General features: G+C 43.9%; 1 long non-coding RNA gene across 3 annotated transcripts in view; it reads right to left on the bottom strand.

Moving 5' to 3' along the window:
* Nucleotides 1-6,238, bottom strand: part of LOC119467752 — a 16,397-nt gene extending 10,159 nt beyond the window's left edge. Inside the window, exons 1-3 of one of the 3 annotated variants that reach the window (XR_005196363.1) lie at nucleotides 6,087-6,238; nucleotides 5,157-5,159; nucleotides 1,044-1,056 (exon numbers count right to left, since the gene is read on the bottom strand). This is a non-coding gene — a long non-coding RNA (uncharacterized LOC119467752). Of the gene's footprint in view, nucleotides 1-1,043; nucleotides 1,057-2,461; nucleotides 2,464-5,156; nucleotides 5,160-6,086 lie in introns of those variants that run through there. The other 2 variants (XR_005196362.1, XR_005196364.1) reach the window with 2 other exon arrangements.

Here is a 6,238-nt window from a genome sequence, read left to right as displayed (position 1 = left end):
GGGTTCAGGGGCTGTGAGGGGGATGGGGGATACCGGGGGAGGAGATTGGAGGTGGATTCAAAAGCTGACAGGGGGAAGGGACGGGGCCAAGGGAATAGGAAGGGGCGGAGGAGGATGGGCAAAGCCTGAGGAAGCCAGAGGTCAGAAGAGAGGGGACATGGGAGGGGAGGGAAAGGAGGGAGGCAGGTTGGTGGCTCAGTACTGGGGCTCATCAGGATGGGAAACCCTGGGGCAGGAGTGCTCTGGGAGGAAGATGAAGAATAAGTCCAGAATATGGATGGGAGATGCCTGAGACATCCAGGTAGGGACAGGAGGGTCAGTCTCAGGGGAGGGTCTGGGCTGGTGACAGGACCCTGAGCTCAAATCTGAGGGCTTGGAGAGGTCAGGTGCCGGATGACTGAGGTCTCCCAGAACAGCGATCTGAGCCCTGTGACACCAACAGCGGTGGATTCATGGGCTCTGAAGCCAGTGGCCCGGGCTCAAATCGCAGCACTGCCATTTTCAGGCTGCGTGCATTGGGCAAGTTACTAAATCTCTTTGAGCGTCCTTCCCCTCTTCCCAAAGTGGAAGGAATCCATTCCTATCTCACAGAGTTGCTGGGAAGATTCAGTTAGTTAATATTTGCCCAGGGCTTAGGTCGGTGCCTGGTGACTGCTTAGCAAATGTTAGCTACTATTTAGTGTGCGTAAGATTCATTTAGGGATCTTATTAAAGAGAAAGAGTCCTGGGCACCACCCCCAGAGATGCTGGCTGAGACAGCGTCACATGCAGCCTGGGAATCTGAGGTTTTTGTTGTTGTTTTGATTTTTTTGGAGACAGGGTTTCACTCTGTCACCCGGGTTGGAGTGCAGTGTCGTGATCTCAGCTCACTGCAGCGTCAGCTTGCTGGACTCAGGTGACTTTCCTGCCTCAGCTTCCAGAGTAGCTGGGATTACGGGCATGCGCCACCACACCTGGCTAATTTTTTTTTTTTTTTTTGAGACAGGGTTTCCCTCTGTCACCCAGGCTGTACTATAGTGTCACAGTCTTGACTCACTGAAACCTCTGCCTCCTAGGCTCAAGCACCCCTCCCACTTCAGCCTCCCAAGTAGCTAGAACTATAGGCATGCACCACCAGCCCCGGCCAATTTTTGTATTTTTCATAGAGATGGGGCCTTGCCACATTGCCCAGGCTGGTCTCGAAGCGGTCTACCAGCTTCAGGCTCCCAAAGTGCTGGGATTACAGGCATGAGCCACCGCACCTGGCCAGGAATTGGTCAATGACTTTCAGTTTCCCTATTTTTTGCCCCTGCTTCCAAGTCAAGACAAATCAGAAAAAGTCAAATATGCTCCCCAGCCAACCACATAAGATAACCCTCTTTCGGTTAGCCTACCTCTGGTGTCCCCGTGCTAATAACTCCAATCACAGCATACCTGAAGACTTCCCTTTTTTTTCCACTGTGAATTTTTCCAGTCTCTGCCTGCTTTTGAGTCCCTGCCAAATGCAAATGATGGTGGACTCCTTTGCAAGTTCTAAGCTTCTGTCTGTTCTCATGAGGGTGGTCTTCATTTGTTTCCATAGTTTTCCTGGAGGTCCTGCTGAGATACAGCCTGCACTGCCCATCACCATGGACCTCCACCTCTGTCCAGGTGCGGTACTTGTAGAGGTTTCTCGTGCCTTGCTGCTTGTGGCTTGTCAAATCCACACCCATGTGGGAAGTCAGAGCTGGGTCTGAACTCCACTGTCTTTGCATTGAGTTCTCAGCTATTTATTATTAGTTTTGCCCCTGATTTTTATTATTCTTCCCATTTTTTTGTTTGTGTCTTTGGTAGAATGAGACCATTCTTTTTCATTTCTTTTATTCTTTCATTTTCTGCTGTGCCACAGGACAAGGGTCACAGGGTAGAACACAGGCATACATCACACAGACCTGTTGATCAAGTCAGCCTCCTAGACTGGTGAGTTTGTGGTTCTCACTGGATCAGGACCCATTCGGACAAACTTTGCTGTGAGACACCAATAAACTTGGGTAAGGTTTGTCTGCCATCTTTTGTCCAGAGAGAATGTTCTCTCTGCTTTTCTGCAAGAAGTGTAAATTGTCAGGTCTACCTTTAGAGACCATTAACCATCAGGCTGGGGGCCCAAGACACAAAGTACCCAATGGCTCTCATGGGATCATCTGAATCAAAATCCTCTTCTCTTCCTGGAAAAACTCCTGATTGTTACACAGACCTTCGTTAGAATTCTAATTTTTGTGCCTCATCTTTCTAAATATCCTAACTCCATCAAGAATCATTTGGACCTCCAACGACCACTGCGGGGAATGTGTGACTTGAACAAAATTGTTCATTTGAGAGATACCTTAAAAAACGAAGAGAATAAGATACTTTGATCAGGGTGCAGAGGTCTGCAGATACAATTCTGATTTTAAAATTGCTTCACTAAAAGGTTCTCTGCCCAAAGGTAATGAACAAGTTGAACAACTTAACAATAGACTAGACATAGTTGCCTAGTCGATCTCCCACTCCTTGTCCTCAAGTTGCTTCCCTGGATCCAGTCCTCTCTCTTCCCCCTTACCCTTCTAATTGCTTCCCTCTGCACTTCTGCTGACTCCTCACTTCTCTTCCTTTAACCAGTCCCCAATCATTTTTCTACAATTCTTGGCCAGGTACACTGGCTCATGGCTGTAATCCCAACACTTTGGGAGGCCAAGGCAGGCAGATCACCTGAGGTCAGGAGTTCGAGACCAATGTGACCAACATGGAGAAACCCCATCTCTACTAAAAATACAAAAAATTAGCCAGGTGTGGTGGTGTGCACCCCAGCTACTCGGGAGGCTGAGGCAGGAGAATAGCTTGAACCCAAGGAGCGGAGGCTGCAGTGAGGCAAGATCATGCCATTGCACTTCAGCCTGGGCAACAAGTTTGAGACTCTGTCTCAAAAAAAAAAAAAAAATTCCTAAGATCCTTAAACACCAGGTGCCTCAAAGATATAGCCCCTCCCACGAGCCACATATGCAAGGAAATGTAGAATTTAAACTTTGGGCCACAGCTGAATTAATAACCATAAGTACAGATTTTCCAAAACCCAGACAAGACCAGCAACTAGTCACAAATAAATTTAGAATTATTTGGGGTACACGTGACCCAGGATTACCAGACCTCTATCAATTTTACACATGTTGGTCAGAACCCCAGATGCTAAATGCTACTAAAGGTGATCGGACTGACCTGGGTCTCTCTTTCCACAATAAACCTCAAGTTGAAAAACCAGGCCCAAAAAGTAGGGCCAAATCTCCTGAAAGCCATACCTGAAATATTTCCAATAAAAAATCTATTGGAGTATAATTTCATCATGCAAAAGAAAAAAGAGAAGCTAGGCTATGATGCCCCATTGTTTGCTCAAACACTAGTCTACATGTTGCTGTGAAGGTATTTTATATTAATAGATCTGATTGACATCTCTAATCAGCTGACCTTAAGTAAAAGAGATTACCCTCCATTATGTAAGTGGGCCTCATCCAATCAGCTGAAGAGGCCCTAAAAGCACAAACTGAGATTTTTCCATAGAGGAAGAAATTCTGCCTCAAAACTGTAACAGAAATTCTGCCTGAGTTTCCAGCCTGCAGCCTGCCCTACAGATTTCAAACTTGTCAGCCCCCACAATTGAGTGAGTCAATTCCTTCAAATAAAAAAAAAAATCTTTTTAATTATATATACATATATATATGTGTGTGTGTGTGTGTGCATATATATATATATATATATCCCAGAGAAATAGACCCAGACCCAATAGGTGTGTGTATATATATGTGTGTGTGTGTATATATATATATATAAAATATATATATACATATATATAATATGTATATATATACACACACATATATATACCCACACACACATATATATCCTGTTGGTTCTGTTCCGCCAGGCGAGGGACAGTGGGAGAGCCCAACTGTTACAGCCCTGCAGATCAAAGAGCTGTAGATGGCTCACTTCCAAACTGGTCACCTGTACTAATGAGGACACATTTAGATATCATAAACAGAAGGGACACTGGAAAAATCATCCCATTTTATGGAAAAAAAAAAAGTCTCTCAATTTAGATGAATGGAGGGTCTCAAAGGAAGGAAAAAGTACTCAATATCCTGCCTTACTCTTAAACATCTAAGGCAAATTAACTATTATAATTACAGATGGTCAACCTCATTGATTCCTGGTAGATATGGGTGCTGTTCTTTCTACAATGAATGCTGCCACCTCTGTTCATCCTCTTCCTTAAACACACCACACAGGTGGCAGATATGTCAAACAGCCCACAAAATCTTCCTATGTCTTAGCCATTAAATGTAACCCTTGGGCCCTTCTTAAATAATGGCCCTAAATTACTGACTGCCAAGTGGGAGTGAAGCTAAGAAAACCCAGCTCCTTCGCTCTCCTCGAGACATTTCTGAGACATAACATATATTTCAGAGCTTCCCTGCAGGATCGGGTTAAAGCTTCCTCTATGGGGCATTGCAGAAGACAATACCCTTGCTTGGCTTTCTTCCTTTCCTTGTGTCCCAAACGTTACCAATTTCTCCTGGAAGAATCATGGTAAATGGGTCAGGATCTGCTTCTGGGGAGCTGAAGATATGCAGGGAGCTTTTTTCTAAGTCGGCCTTATCAGAATTCCACTTCCAGCCAAGATTGCTTAACAAAGATCAGATTTACCTTCCATTAGAAGCAAAAAACAAAAACAAAAAAAACCTGGACATTTCAAGGCTTTAGACATTCATAAGTAGGAACAGTGATCCCTGAGAGATGAAAAACAAATGAGTCCTAAAATTGCCTCGCTCATGACTCCCTTGAGAGAGTTTCCAGGCCAAGCCAAAATGAAGGAACAACCAGCACCCAGATGGAGTCTCAAAACTCCCTGAGGTGAGAAGATGGGGCAAGGAAGCCAGGGAGCCAGGGAAGGTAGGATGTGTAGAATAGAGCATCAGAGAGGAGACTGCTGTGTGGAAAGAGAGCTCTTGAGATGTATAGCAAGTCCCCCTTGAACACTCAGCAAAGCAATGATCTGCGCATAAACGTAAGAAAACTATCCAAGCTGGGAAAAATAAAATACCCTAAAGGATTAGACCTACGATTCCTGACACTCACATATGGCCCTGAATGGTACCTGTTTCCACCAACTAGACCAGAAAACCTCACAATTCACAGACCACTAGGAATAGTACTGAAAAGTGTTTTGGCCTATGTCAAGCGTTACTGTGGTCCCACCTAAAAACAAAGCATAAAAACAATATCTAAAAGTATCAAACTATTTCCAAGTAGCTTAACTGCATCCCAGAACAAAGTTCAAGAATATTTATAATAACACAAAAAATATCCAGCACTCAAAAAGACAAAATCCACAATGTCTGAAACTTCAATCAACACTTAAAATTTACCAGGTCTTCAAAGAAGTAGAAAAACGTGACTCATAATAAAAAGAAAAATCAGTACATCAAAATCAACCCACAGCTGACATAGATTTAAGTAAGAAAAGAGATTAAAACAGTTGTAACAGTATTTCACATATTCAAAAAGTTAAATAGATTCATGAAAAATATTTTAGACCCAAGTCAAGCTTGTATAAAGGAAAACTAAAATATCTGAGATAAATATATACTACAGGAAATTAACAATGGATTAGACATTGCAGAAGAAACGATTAACATGAATACATGGCAAGAGAAACTATCCAAAATAAAACACACAGAGAAAAAATAATTGGAGGACAAGGAGGACAAAGAGAAGGAAGAGAAGGAAGATGGGGAAAACATACCATCGGTGAGGTAGAATATAAATTCAGGTAATTGGAGTTCCTGAAGCAGGCAGGAAGGATGAGAATAAGTATTTGAAAATATCATGGCTGAAAATTTCCCAAATCTGATGAAAACTATAAACCCAGCAATCCAACACACATCATAACCAATTATTTTTTATTTTTTTTTTTTCAGAGACAAGGTCTCACTATGTTGCCCAGGCTGGCATGCAGTGGCTATCCAAGGCGTGATCCCACTACCGATCAGCATGGGAGTTTTGACTGGCTCCATTTCCTACCTGGGCCGGTTCACCCCGGTGGTCCCCTACTCCCGGGAGGTCACCGTATTGACACCGAACTTAGTGCGGACATCCGATCGGCATAGCGTACTACAGCCCAGAACTCCTGGGCTCAAGCGATCCTCCAGCCTCAGCCTCCCAAGTAGCTGGGACTACAGGCATTCCC

The sequence above is a fragment of the Cebus imitator genome, unplaced genomic scaffold (genome assembly GCF_001604975.1).
Source record: "Cebus imitator isolate Cc_AM_T3 unplaced genomic scaffold, Cebus_imitator-1.0 Scaffold328, whole genome shotgun sequence".
NCBI lineage: Eukaryota > Metazoa > Chordata > Mammalia > Primates > Cebidae > Cebus > Cebus imitator.
This window is presented reverse-complemented; position numbering and strand designations above follow the sequence as displayed.